Genomic DNA, 11,802 nt, shown 5'->3' on the forward strand with positions numbered 1-11,802 from the left:
ATAAGGGCAAGTGTTTTGGGGGGAAATTATGTCTTCTGGGTTGGGACACAAAATGGGTGTCAATATCAAAAAGTTTGAAGACAAAGTTCCAGTGGCCCTCAAGGGTGGTGAAGCAGGGGACTGGCTGTGGTGACATCTGACTGGAGCCGCCTACCCCCTCCCCACCTGGCCTCACCTCAACTACCCTGGACGCCAAAGAGTTTCCTGTCACCGACCACACACACCTTGTCACCACACCCTGTGGCCCAATGCCTGAGCTTTGGGGTGTGGAGGGGGAGAGCTGGAACCAAAAAGAGTGACTTTTAAAATAGGTTCTTCTCTGCGTTTATTTTTCCCCAGTTCCTTCTCCCCCTTCCTTTTCCAGCTCCTTGCCTGGTTCCTCCTTCTCCTTCTCCTGTTCCAAGCTGAAAGGAAAAGCCAAGTCCAGCTCATTACAGACTAAATCTCCCTCCACAGGGCAGATTTCTCCTTCCCAAGGCCCCTCACCCCATGCTGAGGAGTCAAAATAACCCAGCTGACCCCATGCCTGCAGGGCACCCCCTCTCTTGGCAGCCAGCCACCAGCCCTACCACTGCCAGAAAATTTATCTGATCTTTGAACCTAGCACTCCCCTGGAGATAAAACTGAGCAACTGCTAAAAGCATCGGGGCTGCCATAGAGTGGGGGCATGCAGGGGTGAGCAGGGTGGCTGAGAAGGCAGGACACCCCAGGGACAGAGGGACTGGGAGGTCAGGGGCTTCTTCTGGCCCTTTCTCCCTCCTTTCACCCTCAGTCCCTGGCTCAAGGCCAAAATGGGAAGGTCTGAAAATCTATCAGGAGCGCGTCCCTTTGGATGTCCATCATCGTTATCATCACTACTGCAGATGAAACAGGATGATTGGCTGTTCCTTTTTGCCTGAAGTTGTTCATACCTGTTGCCTGGGTATAATTCATTGGGTCACTTTCACTCCCAAAAGTTCACCAATTTGGATTTTAAATGATCTCATTGAACTAGATAAGAAAACTAAAGAAAACTTTGCTGAAGGTCATGCAGCTGATAAACAGTTCGGCTTAGACTTGACACAAATCACATGCTCATCCCAAAATGCTTCACAAGCTTCCCAGGGTGCCTTGTTCCCTTCCCGGGGTACCTCATTCCCTTCCCAGGACGATGCACACCTTTCCAGGATCCCTCAGCCTTACCGGGATGCTTTCCCAGGATTCCTCGCTTTCTGCTTCTCTCCCCACCTGGCAGGAGGGTTAGTGTGGGTTGGAGCAGGAGACCATATGCTGGAATCCCAGGCCCCTGTGGGTCCTGAGAGCCAGCGGAGGGACCCAGGTCACCCTCTAGCAACCTTTCCTAGCTTCAGGGTGCAGCAGACCTCAAAGAAGTTTCTGAAGTTTCAGATTTCACTTTGAGGGTAGGTAGGGCTGAGATAAAGTTTGAAGTATGTAACTCAGGCAGACAGGATATTTTCTCAGGTTGCTCTTTGTCTTCTCCCCTCAGGCTTGCTCAGAATCCTGGCTGTTGGAAACCTGAACTTCCTTGGGGTAGATGACACAAGTTTCCCCTTCCTTTTCTCTGTAGGAGTGTGTGTGTGTGTGTGTGTGTGTGTGTGTGTGTGTGTGTGTGTGCCATCTGTGTAGGGTGAGTGAGCTTGGTGGACCTGGCAGTTAATGGTAGGGTGGGGAAGCAAGGCCTTTGCATACTGAGGGCCCCGGGTTCTGTGGCAGGGTTTTGGGACAGAAGGACAATATTAGCTACAGGTGATACGTGCTGGCAGGAACTTAGATTAGGCATTGGGATAACAACTTTGAGGCACAAAGTCTCCCAAAGTCTCCTGGTACCCTTGTTCCTCCCTGCTACCCATGGGTACTGACCTGTTGATAGTTTTCTGGCTCTTTCAAGGCTACTGGCCGCAGACTCAGGAGACCCAGGATCTTCTCCAACTGAACCCAAGCCTTGAAATTTTGCTGAGGATCTGCCACATCCAGTGCAAGGACTGCAGGAAACACAGAGGAGTGGGTACTGAGAGTGTTCCACCAAGAAAGAAGCACATTGCTGGCCAGGGACAGAAGAGCAGCATGTTCTCAAAACACACACACACACACACACACACACACACACACAAAGGCAAGCATGTAGACACAACCACTGTGCAATCTGCATAATCTGTGCACACACACCCCAAACATGCACGTGTTCATCTCTACCCAACTACATACACCCCCATACACTTGCAAACACACAATCACACACACATTTAGAGGCATGTGTAGGCCCATCCATGTGTATACTATACACATGCCCTGTGTAGCTGATGCTCAGATGTGCAGTGCCCCCTGGCCACCATGTGGGAATGGGAATTGTCCCTGGCCATGAGACAAGGGGGATGGAGAGCGCTGAGAACAGCAGCTGTGCGAAAAGTGAACATCGCGGCTCACAGTGACCATGGGAGGGTAGGTTTACTTAGAATATAGAGTGGCAAAAAGGTGGGGAGATAGATGACCAGGCTCCCCTCAACCAGCCTCTGCCCCGCTCTGTCCACTCAGTGTTCCAAGGAATGAATTCTTGCCCCTTTTGCCTGATCCCTCTTCTCCTGAGTCATTGGGAGAGAATTAGTTACCTACAAAAATCAAACTGATTCCAGACTTCTCCTGGATGTATGCAAGTCAGCAAAATCTTATTGAAACAAGTCTATACTTGTTCCCACTGAATTTTGAATTTTGTTAGGGGAAGCAAGGGACAGGTCTTGTGTCTACTATTCTTTGGAAGGTCAGGGATAGAAGCTACCTGGTGACCCTCTTAGAGGGCCCTTGTTTTGAGAATCCTGGGTGAAAGCTCTTTGAAAACCCAAGTGGATCAGTCTGATGGCTTCCTCTGGGAGGTGGGGCTGGGCCTGGCAGGATTAGAGTAAGCAGAGAGAAGAAGGCCTGCTTAGTGAGGAACTTCAGGGCAAGAGCCCAGACACCAAGTCAACTGTGTGGTTCTTTCAGGTGTTCCAGAAGGTTCTTCTTGCCTGGGAGTGGTCACTCAGGTCCTCCTTGTAGCAGGTTGCCCTGGGTCACCTGGGACAGACCTTCTTCCTCCTGACCCACATTCAAGTGTAGGTCCTGAGGCTGTACAATGAAGTGTGCATTCCACAAACTCTATTAAGAAGTCAGAGTTCAGTCTGTTGTCAGGGTCAGGGTCAGTTTTGCAGCCAGGGTCAGGGTCAGCTTTGTGGCTAGCAACAGAAGTTGGTCTTGGAATGGGTCTGAGTCAGTGTCAGGGTCAGTGTGTGGCCACACTGTGGTCAGCCTGAGGTCACATTGTTGTGGCCAGGGTCAGGGGTGAGCATGACGGTGAAGTGTTTCTCCTCAGTGTGACCGATGTGCCAGTTTCTGGGACCAGGCCCGTGACTTCACAAAGCCCCAGCTTATGAGAGGTTGCCAGGCCTCTCCTCTGACAGACACGCAAACATCGTCCCACCATGAGCAGCTCTGAGTTCTGAACTCCTCGTCGAAGTCTGGGGTGGGGGGCAGGGCCAGCATATCTGCCAGGCCATATGTCCCTATAACTCCCAGTGACAGAACACATGGCTGCAGTCTGGGGGGTTTGGTGGGGGCCATGGCAGATGGTGGCCCTGACTCTGGAGCTTGGCATCTGGAGGCCAGGCTTTGGCATGGAATGTGGCCCAAGGCAAAGGCTTTTCACATGTGACACGGCCGGTCATGGGCTGTGTGTGGGCCGTTTCCAGCAAAGCTGGGTGACAACACTCATCCCTTCCAGACCCACTCTTCATCCCCCTGAACAACCAGTGACCCCATTCAGTGCTGCTTCTCTGCCCAAGAAAAGGGCAACCAGACAGGTTTTTTGTTCTGAACTCATGCTTCTTTCAACCTGTTGTCCCAGACACTGTCCGTTCTGGAAGGAGGGGCAGGGAAAGGAGGGGGATTAGAAGGCTGGATAAAATCCAGAGAAAGGCACTCTGCTCTGGCCCAACCTCATGCCACTTCGAGTTTGCAGGGAATGGACCTGACTGGAGGCTGGAATCCTGGGACCCTCTGACGCACGTCACCCTGACTGGCATCACTTGAGACCATACTCTCCTCAGGCCCTGATCTGGGCTCTGCAGGGAAATCAGAGCTGAGCCAGAGTCCATCCTCAAGTCTTCACACAGGAAAATATATCTAGTTCTGTGTGTAGGCTGACTGTGGTCGTCGGAGAGGGTGGGAGGGGGAAGGGAGTTGGGAAAAGTTGGAGGTCTTTGCAGATGGTAGAATGGCTCCAGTGCTCAAGGTTCTTTAGAAAATGGGGTGTCTGCATGCTACTCGAGACCAGCTATAATATGAATCTATGTGAATGAACACTTAGGAAGGAGACAGGAGACCTCCCTGGCCCCATGAACAAAGGCTTCCTTAAAGCCTAAGCAGAAATGATGGTGACGGTGCTGCTAATTCACAACAGTAGGAGCAGTAATCATAACGGCTACTCTTTACTGAGTCCCTGCTATGTGCCTCCAAATCCTCACTGCTCTGGTAGGTTTAAAGCATGGCTGCAGATTCTATGACACTCTTTCCTATGAGAGGCAGATTCTGTGTCCACTCCCCTTGATTCTGGGCTCTGTGACAGCTTGGCCAACAGAATATGGTAGAAGTGACTCTGTGCCAGTTTCTGGGACCAGGTCTTAAGAAACTGGCAGTTTCTCCTTCCTGTCTTTTGGGACATTTGCTCTTGGAGCTCAGCCACCATTCTGTGAGGAAGCCAAGCAGCCTCATGGCGGGGTCAGATGTAGTTGATGCAGCCAGAGCTTCCAGCTGAAGTCCAGGCAGACAGCACCCCCTATCCCCACCCTACTGCCATACAGGTGAGCGAGCAAGCAAGCGGGACTTTAGACAGTGCCCACCCCAGGTGGCCCTCACTCATGGCGGGAGCCACTCCATGTGCTGCCAGAAGGAGCAGCGATAACCTGATCTTACCTACTGCTGCTCAAGTTGTAGTTTTGTGTGCGAAAAAAAATGAACGCTGTTGTTTTAAGCCAGGGGTTGGCAAGCTGCTTCTGTAAGGGATAAGATAGTAAATATTTTAGGCTCTGAGGCCATTAGGTCTCTGTTGCAATGATTCAACTCTGTTGGAGTGCAAAAGCGGCCATGGGCAATACATCAATGACTGGGAGTGGCCATGTTGCAATCAAATTGGACGTACACTGAAATGTGAATTGCATATAATTTTCATATGTCATGAAATACTATACAGCTTCTGATATTTCTCCAACTCTTTAAAAACATAAAAAAAAAACAAAAACAACCATTCTTTGCTCACAGGCTGTATAAAAACAGGAAGAAAGACATGGTTTTGCTGACCCCTGTTTTAAGCCATTAGGCTTGAGGTAGCCTGTTAGGCAGTAAGGGGAACACAACCCAGGCACAACGGATTTTGTAAAATTTATCTGAAATTGAGCTACAGGGCACTGAGAAGCTCCTTTGAGTTTACAACTATAGCAACACATTTGCAAGTGGCAGGTGGGTGGGAAGGGTGAGATTAGAATTCAAAAAAATGAGAGAAATAAGAACTGTTTGCTGCTTCCCAGCCATGTTCAGGGAAGAGAGGCTCAGGAAATGGGGGAGGGATCTCTTTTGTGGAGCTGGGACATTTTATTAGACTTCCCCAGAGCAAAATAAAATCTCCCTCCAAACCATTCCAGATCCCTTTTTTGGTTCCACATTCACTATGCAATCTTCTGAGTAAAAGTCATCTTCTTAGGTAGTAGCAGTTGTGATTTTTATTAATTTATTGGATGCTTAGTGTGTGCCAGGCACTGTTCTAATCTCTATATGTGCACGAACGCCTTCAGTCGTCACAGTAATATTATTATCCCAAATTTGTAAAAGAGAAATTATACTCAGAGAGCTTACATTAAAATGTAAGGCCAGTTTGATTTCTTTGGTTATTTATATTCCGCAAATGAGTGAAATCACCCCATGGCTGTCTTTCACTTCCTGGCTTATTTCACTTAGCAAAAGCATGTCAAGATCCATCCATTTTGTCCTAAAAGCACAATTATTTGGGTAGCTGAGTTGTATGAAGTGGCAGATTCTAGGCACTAGGGACAGACCCTGCTGCAGAATGACAAACTGGCATCTTGTACTCTAGCCTGAGTGAATTTATTGTTAGTTTGTGTCTGAGATACACTGAGGCTTCCCAGCTGAGCTAAGCCTTGAAAGACAAAGGCCTCCACCTGGAAGGGCAGAGGCCCTGAGGCCTTATGTGGGGCAGAGAACACACTGGCAGGGAGGTCAGAGCTGCTAGCTGCACCTTCATCTGTGTCCCCATAGGTCCCTTCACATCTTATTTTACTTGACTTCTAGGTAGCATATATCTTTTTGCGCATAACTTTTTAAAATAACAACCGGCCTGTTCTGTGCCCCGCTCTGTCTCTGGCGAGTCCTCTCACCCTCCCGCGCATCTGGGCTGCACCCCGGCTCTTGTATAAATAAAATAAACCTTTAAAAAAAATAACAACCACTTTACTTCCTAAAGCATCATAGCGTCTGCAGAAGTATTCACTTTCCCGGCCTGATACTGATCACAATTTCTCTCATTCCTCCTCTTTCTCTTTTTCCCTTGCTCATTTCCATTAGTGGTTTGCCAATTCTGTTATTATTTTTAATATGCTATTGTGATTTATAGGAAAAAGATATTTGCGGTTTGTCAATTTAATAGTCCTTTTGAAGACTCTGTGTTTGGCTTAGGTGACTTCTCCACGATAGGTTTGTTTTCTATTTCATCATTTTTTGCTCTTATTTCCTTTCATTATCTCTGGGTTTATTTTGGTGTTTTCCTTCTAACTTAAGAGCTGTCTTGCTGACGGCTCTATGTATCCCCAGCACCTGACGAAGAAACTCATCGCATTAGACACCCACTGGTAGCTGTTGAATGGATGAATGAGTGAATGAATATTTTACTTCTCTGTCTCCTTCCCACACCGTCTTCACCATGTCTTCTGGCTTCTACTTCCCAAGTGTGTCTCGGATTGCCCAACTACGTGCTCCTTCCATCCCCTGACGTCACGCTGCCGCTGCTGCTCACCAGGGCGTCCTCCAGTACCTCCTAGCTGGTCAGCCCCCTCCTGTCTAGGCCAGGGGCGGTCTCCATACTGTGGCTGAAGGATCCTTCTTCTTTTTTTTTTTTTTTTTAAAAGATTTATTTATTCAAGCACTGGGTACAGTCAGAAGTGCGGGAGGGTGAGAGAATTCACTAGAGCCAGAACGGGGAGCAGAACAGGCAGACTGACAAAATGCACTGCTGAGGGGAGCAGCAGGTGTGGCAGGAGAGGTCTGCCATGCCATGTGGTACCCTCGCTGGTGGCCAGAATCGAACTGGCAGTGCAGAGGCTGCGGGCAGCTTCGCAGCCCAGTGCTCAACTACTGTTCCACCAGGGGAGGCCCTTAAGGATCCTTCTGAGATATAGATAGATCAGGTTGTCCCTGGTTAAAGCCCTGCAAGGGTGCCCATTGGCACTACTCTCTGCTCTGCCCACTTGCATCTCTGTCTCTCCCCTCTTGTTCTGCATGAGGCACACCATCTTCCCATATCCCCAAACCCCTTCTTGGAGCTCCTCACCCCCTCTGCCCACCTGGCCTCCAGAGGCCTTTCTCAATCCTGTGTTCCATGAGTGATAGGGTACACCTGCAGGGGCATCTTCTGGGGTCTATTCCCTGTTGCCCATGTACCTAGATACCCCCAGTACACAGTATCTTTGTGGAATGAAGGGCCAGTGGTCCACACTAGAGGTACCCAGAGTTGACAGCACCAGACCTGCCTGTCCAGCTCCTTCGCACATACTTTGCAGCGGCCTGGTAGACACAGCCTGGGAGGCTAAGGGGTTTCTCCTGGCAAGGTCCTTGCAGAGCTGGGCAGTGTATTAGCCTTGGCCTTCAGGGTCAGTGAGAGGAGGATTGAGCACCTTCACCTTCTGAAGTGGGGCATGGCTTCCCACAAGACTACACCCAAGGGGGATTCCTTTGAATTATAAGGAGATGAATGGGGGCAAGCCAAAGAATGCTAAGCATTCCTACCCCTCCCTGGTCTTTGTGGGATCAGGCGCAGGCAGTGAAGCTTCAAGGCTCCAGACGGTAACGGGAACAGGGATCATCTTCCAGTTTCTCCATGGGACCTGATGACTCTGGTCTGCAGCAGAGGGGGATTGGGAGGAAAGCAATAGTTTGGCTTTCTGCAGCCTTGGTGATCTTGGGAGTTGAAGACTCCTGGACATGGAGGGGCTTCTTGGGGGACAGCAGCAGCAGGGCTGGAGCAAGACTTCTTCAGGTGGTTTACGTGAGAGCCAGGGAAGGAGGCTTATCTCCACTGGGGGAGCCCTTTCTGGGACCCCCCAGGGTTGTAGGAGACATCTCTGTGTGGGCAGGAGGGCCCAAGATCTGAAATCATCTGCCTGATTTATGACTGCCATAAATCCTGAAGCACGGGCACAACTGACTCCCTCAAATTAAGAACTCAGAGCCAAGCCTCTATCCCAATTGAGCAATTTAAGGATCCTGAGAGGGAACTGTTAGGAACAGAGAAAAATTTGTCCAGAGTGTCAGACCACGCAGCATCTTGGCATCACCTTGAGACCAGGATCCTGTTCAAGGTGGGGCCTGAAGGAAGGTGAGGTCGTGGCTGACTTCTCTGGGCCACTGCTCTCGGTCTCCCGTTTGCTGGCAGACTTGCTCACAGCCTTGGGCTCCATGGCTGTCAAGGTTCTTTCAGCTACTCTCTTCCAGGCCCTGATTCTCACTTACTTTGGGAAAAGGAGATCCAAGCTGATTTGGAAAATGCTCCCTGCAGAGGAGACTGGCATGGTGTCCAGGTCGGCAGGACTATATTTAACTGGCTATATTTGCAGTCCCACTCACTTGTCCCAACCCCAGCCCCGCCTGCCACCCAGCTCCCCCCCGCAGCAGCCTGTCCTGCACCATTGGGGCCCTGTGTCGCCCTTGCTCACCCTGCTCCAGCTGTGCAATTGTGGTCTGGGCCACAGACTATTTTTTGCTTGGTGCCAAAGATTATTCAGTTATCAGGAATGTGTGTTTAAGTGGCCGTCTCCGGAACAGGGATTATAAATAGGAACTTGGGGTCAAGGCCTGGGCCCCAGTGTTCTCCTCCTCTTTGTCCCAGTTTCTATCCCGGCTCCTGTATCTTACTGGGGTGAACATCAGGAGGCCATGGCAAGGGTCTGGGGGAGAGAACCCCAGCTGGGAGGCCACAGGTCCAGGACTAAATACATCACTCACAGGCAAGTCATCCAGCCTCTCCTAACTTGCTGCTGCATCTGGAAGACAGGAGGCTCCGAGACCTAGTCACCGAATGGCCAGTGCATAGGTAGATTCCAGTCAGTCTGTGGAGGAAAATCCAAGTTGGGCAAATGGGTATTTCGGAAGAGACAGCATCAACCAACATTTCTATTTGCAGTGGGGGGATAGGGGCGATAGCAGGATATTAAAAAGAATGAGCAAGAAACATTCTTGGGAGTTAAAATGTATAAGCAGAGGGAAAGATCCAGAATTTGCCTTTAGGGAGCTCCCAGTGGGACTGATGGTGGAGACGAGGCCCAGCACGAAGGCGCCTGAGCAGAAGGGACTGGGCATGTCTGGGTACAGGTGATGGGGGTGAGGCGCGCTCTCCCAGAGGCCTCATCCTGTGACAACAGGCCCAGGCCACAGGTAGTTTGGTGGGTGAGGGCGCCTAGTCAGGAGGGCTGAGCTACTTCCTGGTGACCAGGGTTCCCTTCTTGTCTGCGGAGAACCATCCTCTATGACCTGGTTAGGGTGACTTTGATTCCCCTTCATCTACCGCAGGGGTGAGGTTCAAGGACAGTGTTCCTCCAAAATGCTGGGCTGGAACCAGACCCTGGGTGCTCCATACCGCACCCCAGGGCTCATCCTCAGGCCCCTGACTATAAACAGGGGGTGGGAGGAGAAGGTAACAAAAGTCATCACTTCCCCTCACTTTTCCCATCTGTAAATTGCAGAAATAGCTCCCAACTTCTCACCCTGGATCTCAAAGGCTATTGTTACAATAAATGATAGTTTTCTGAGCAGAAGGGACTTAATTGACCAGAGTGGTGCCAGCCACCAGCTCCAGATGTCACCAAACCGGGCTGAGGCCCGCCAGTCCTGGCTGTAATTCCCAGACTCGGGCCTCAGTCTTCCCTTAGGTGAAGGTTCCGTCATCTGTCCTGCTTTCTCAGTGGTCTTCTTGTGGTCCATCTCCAGCCCTAATCCAGGGCCTGGATGACCTCTGGGACAATATTATGGGGACATTTCCACCCCCCAGTTCAGATCCCTAGACAGAGTGGACCCTTAGCTCTTTCTCCTCTTTGTGGAGGCTAGTACCTGCCCTCCAATCCGTCACCAGGATTGGGCTGCAAAGCGCTGGTATTGTGGCCTCAATCCTGGCTCTGGGACCATCAGTATACGAGAGTTTCTTCTTTCTGATAATGGTGGGGCATTATATATGCACTGTAATTAAGTGGAATTGACTTTTATAAGTTGGTAAGACTTTTTGTTTAAATTTGCAAGTAACAAAAACCTCCCTTGATAGACTACATTTTGGTTTTAAAAAAAAAGTCAGCACAGTTGGAGAGAGGCTCTCCCAGATGTAGTAGGAGGTGGACAGGAGGCTGCCTCCCAGGCCAGGATTCAGAGGTCTCTCTCGTGTGAAAAGAGCAGGTAGATGGTCAGGCTAGCTGCCTGGCAGCACCGCGTTCTGGGAATGGCAGGCTCACAGTGTCTGCAGCACAGGCTCTTGGGAGTCCTTGCTGGGTCATTGTCAAGGACTGTCTTTGTCTTTCCCTCTGGGGCTTGTTCTAGCTTTGACTGTTCTAGCTTTGAATGTACTGTGGGCCAAAGAGAACTTCAGTCCAGCTCCACAGGCAAGAACAGGTGCCATCAGAGGACATTTCCAAGAGGGATCTTAGTGTAGCATTGGTGGTAGTAGTGGGAGAGTTCCAGAGAGACAGAGAGAGACAGAGAGAGAGGGAATGCTTAGCTTATTCAAATCCTGACCTCCACTCCCCACCTGGTCCCTGGACTCGGGCTGCTGTTCAGCTGGCTCATGGGACAGTTTTTGGGTTGAGCATGTATTTGGACAGGGTAGCTACCAGGGTTCAATTACACATAGGTCTGAAACAAGAGAGAGGCTTGAATTATTTTCTCTGCATTTCAACTGCCACCTCCTCTCCCTATGATGAGACCAGGGTGACTCCGACCCAAAGATTTCCTCAGTCCCTGGCCCTGTAGCCTCCCCTTTTCTGGGACGAATGTTGTTCTTCTTTGGTTCAAGTTGTGTCAATCTGCTTTCATTGCCATACTGCCTTCTCTCTGTCCCCTTCAGACCAAGATGGTAGTGTCTCTGCTGGCGGAACATCCTCAAGATCCTCATTTGGGCCTAGGCTCTCTCCCTCTCCTGTTAAACCTGCAGCTTGAATGGCCTTGACTACCTGTTTGGGTAACAGACCTTTACCTCAGCCATCTGCCCTTCCTCAGTGGATCTGGTCTAGGGAACCCTCTCAAGGGAAGCAGAGATACCTCTTCAGGGCTGGCGCTGGGGGTGAGAAGTGGCATTGGGTAGTAGAGCCCCACCTTAGAGACTCTGGAAGGCAAGTCCAAGATTCTAGCCCCGGGACACAGTACTCACAGGTAAGTCTCTCTTTGCAGGCAGAGACAGGACCGGAATACTGGGCTATCAATCTTCAAACGGTTCTGTGGTGTGCATATTGCCGCCATTGCTTTATGGACGAGGTTCCTAAAGGCCCAGAGGGTGGCCTATGTCACACAGCA

General features: G+C 50.3%; 1 long non-coding RNA gene across 2 annotated transcripts; it reads right to left on the reverse strand.

Annotated features, from left to right (window-relative positions):
• Nucleotides 1-317: 317 nt before the first annotated feature.
• Nucleotides 318-1,979, reverse strand: LOC129146896 (uncharacterized). Of its 2 annotated transcripts, none has more exons than XR_008554253.1 (3): nucleotides 1,861-1,979; nucleotides 1,183-1,227; nucleotides 318-404 (listed from the first exon to the last, which is right to left on the reverse strand). It is a non-coding gene; the product is annotated as an uncharacterized LOC129146896 (long non-coding RNA). The 2 variants fall into 2 exon arrangements; XR_008554254.1 differs by having other exon boundaries at nucleotides 1,159-1,227.
• Between the last annotated feature and the right edge of the window lie 9,823 nt (nucleotides 1,980-11,802).

The sequence above is a fragment of the Talpa occidentalis genome, unplaced genomic scaffold, assembly GCF_014898055.3.
Source record: "Talpa occidentalis isolate TD23 unplaced genomic scaffold, MPIMG_talOcc4v2.1 talOcc4.5, whole genome shotgun sequence".
Classification (NCBI taxonomy): Eukaryota; Metazoa; Chordata; class Mammalia; order Eulipotyphla; family Talpidae; genus Talpa; species Talpa occidentalis.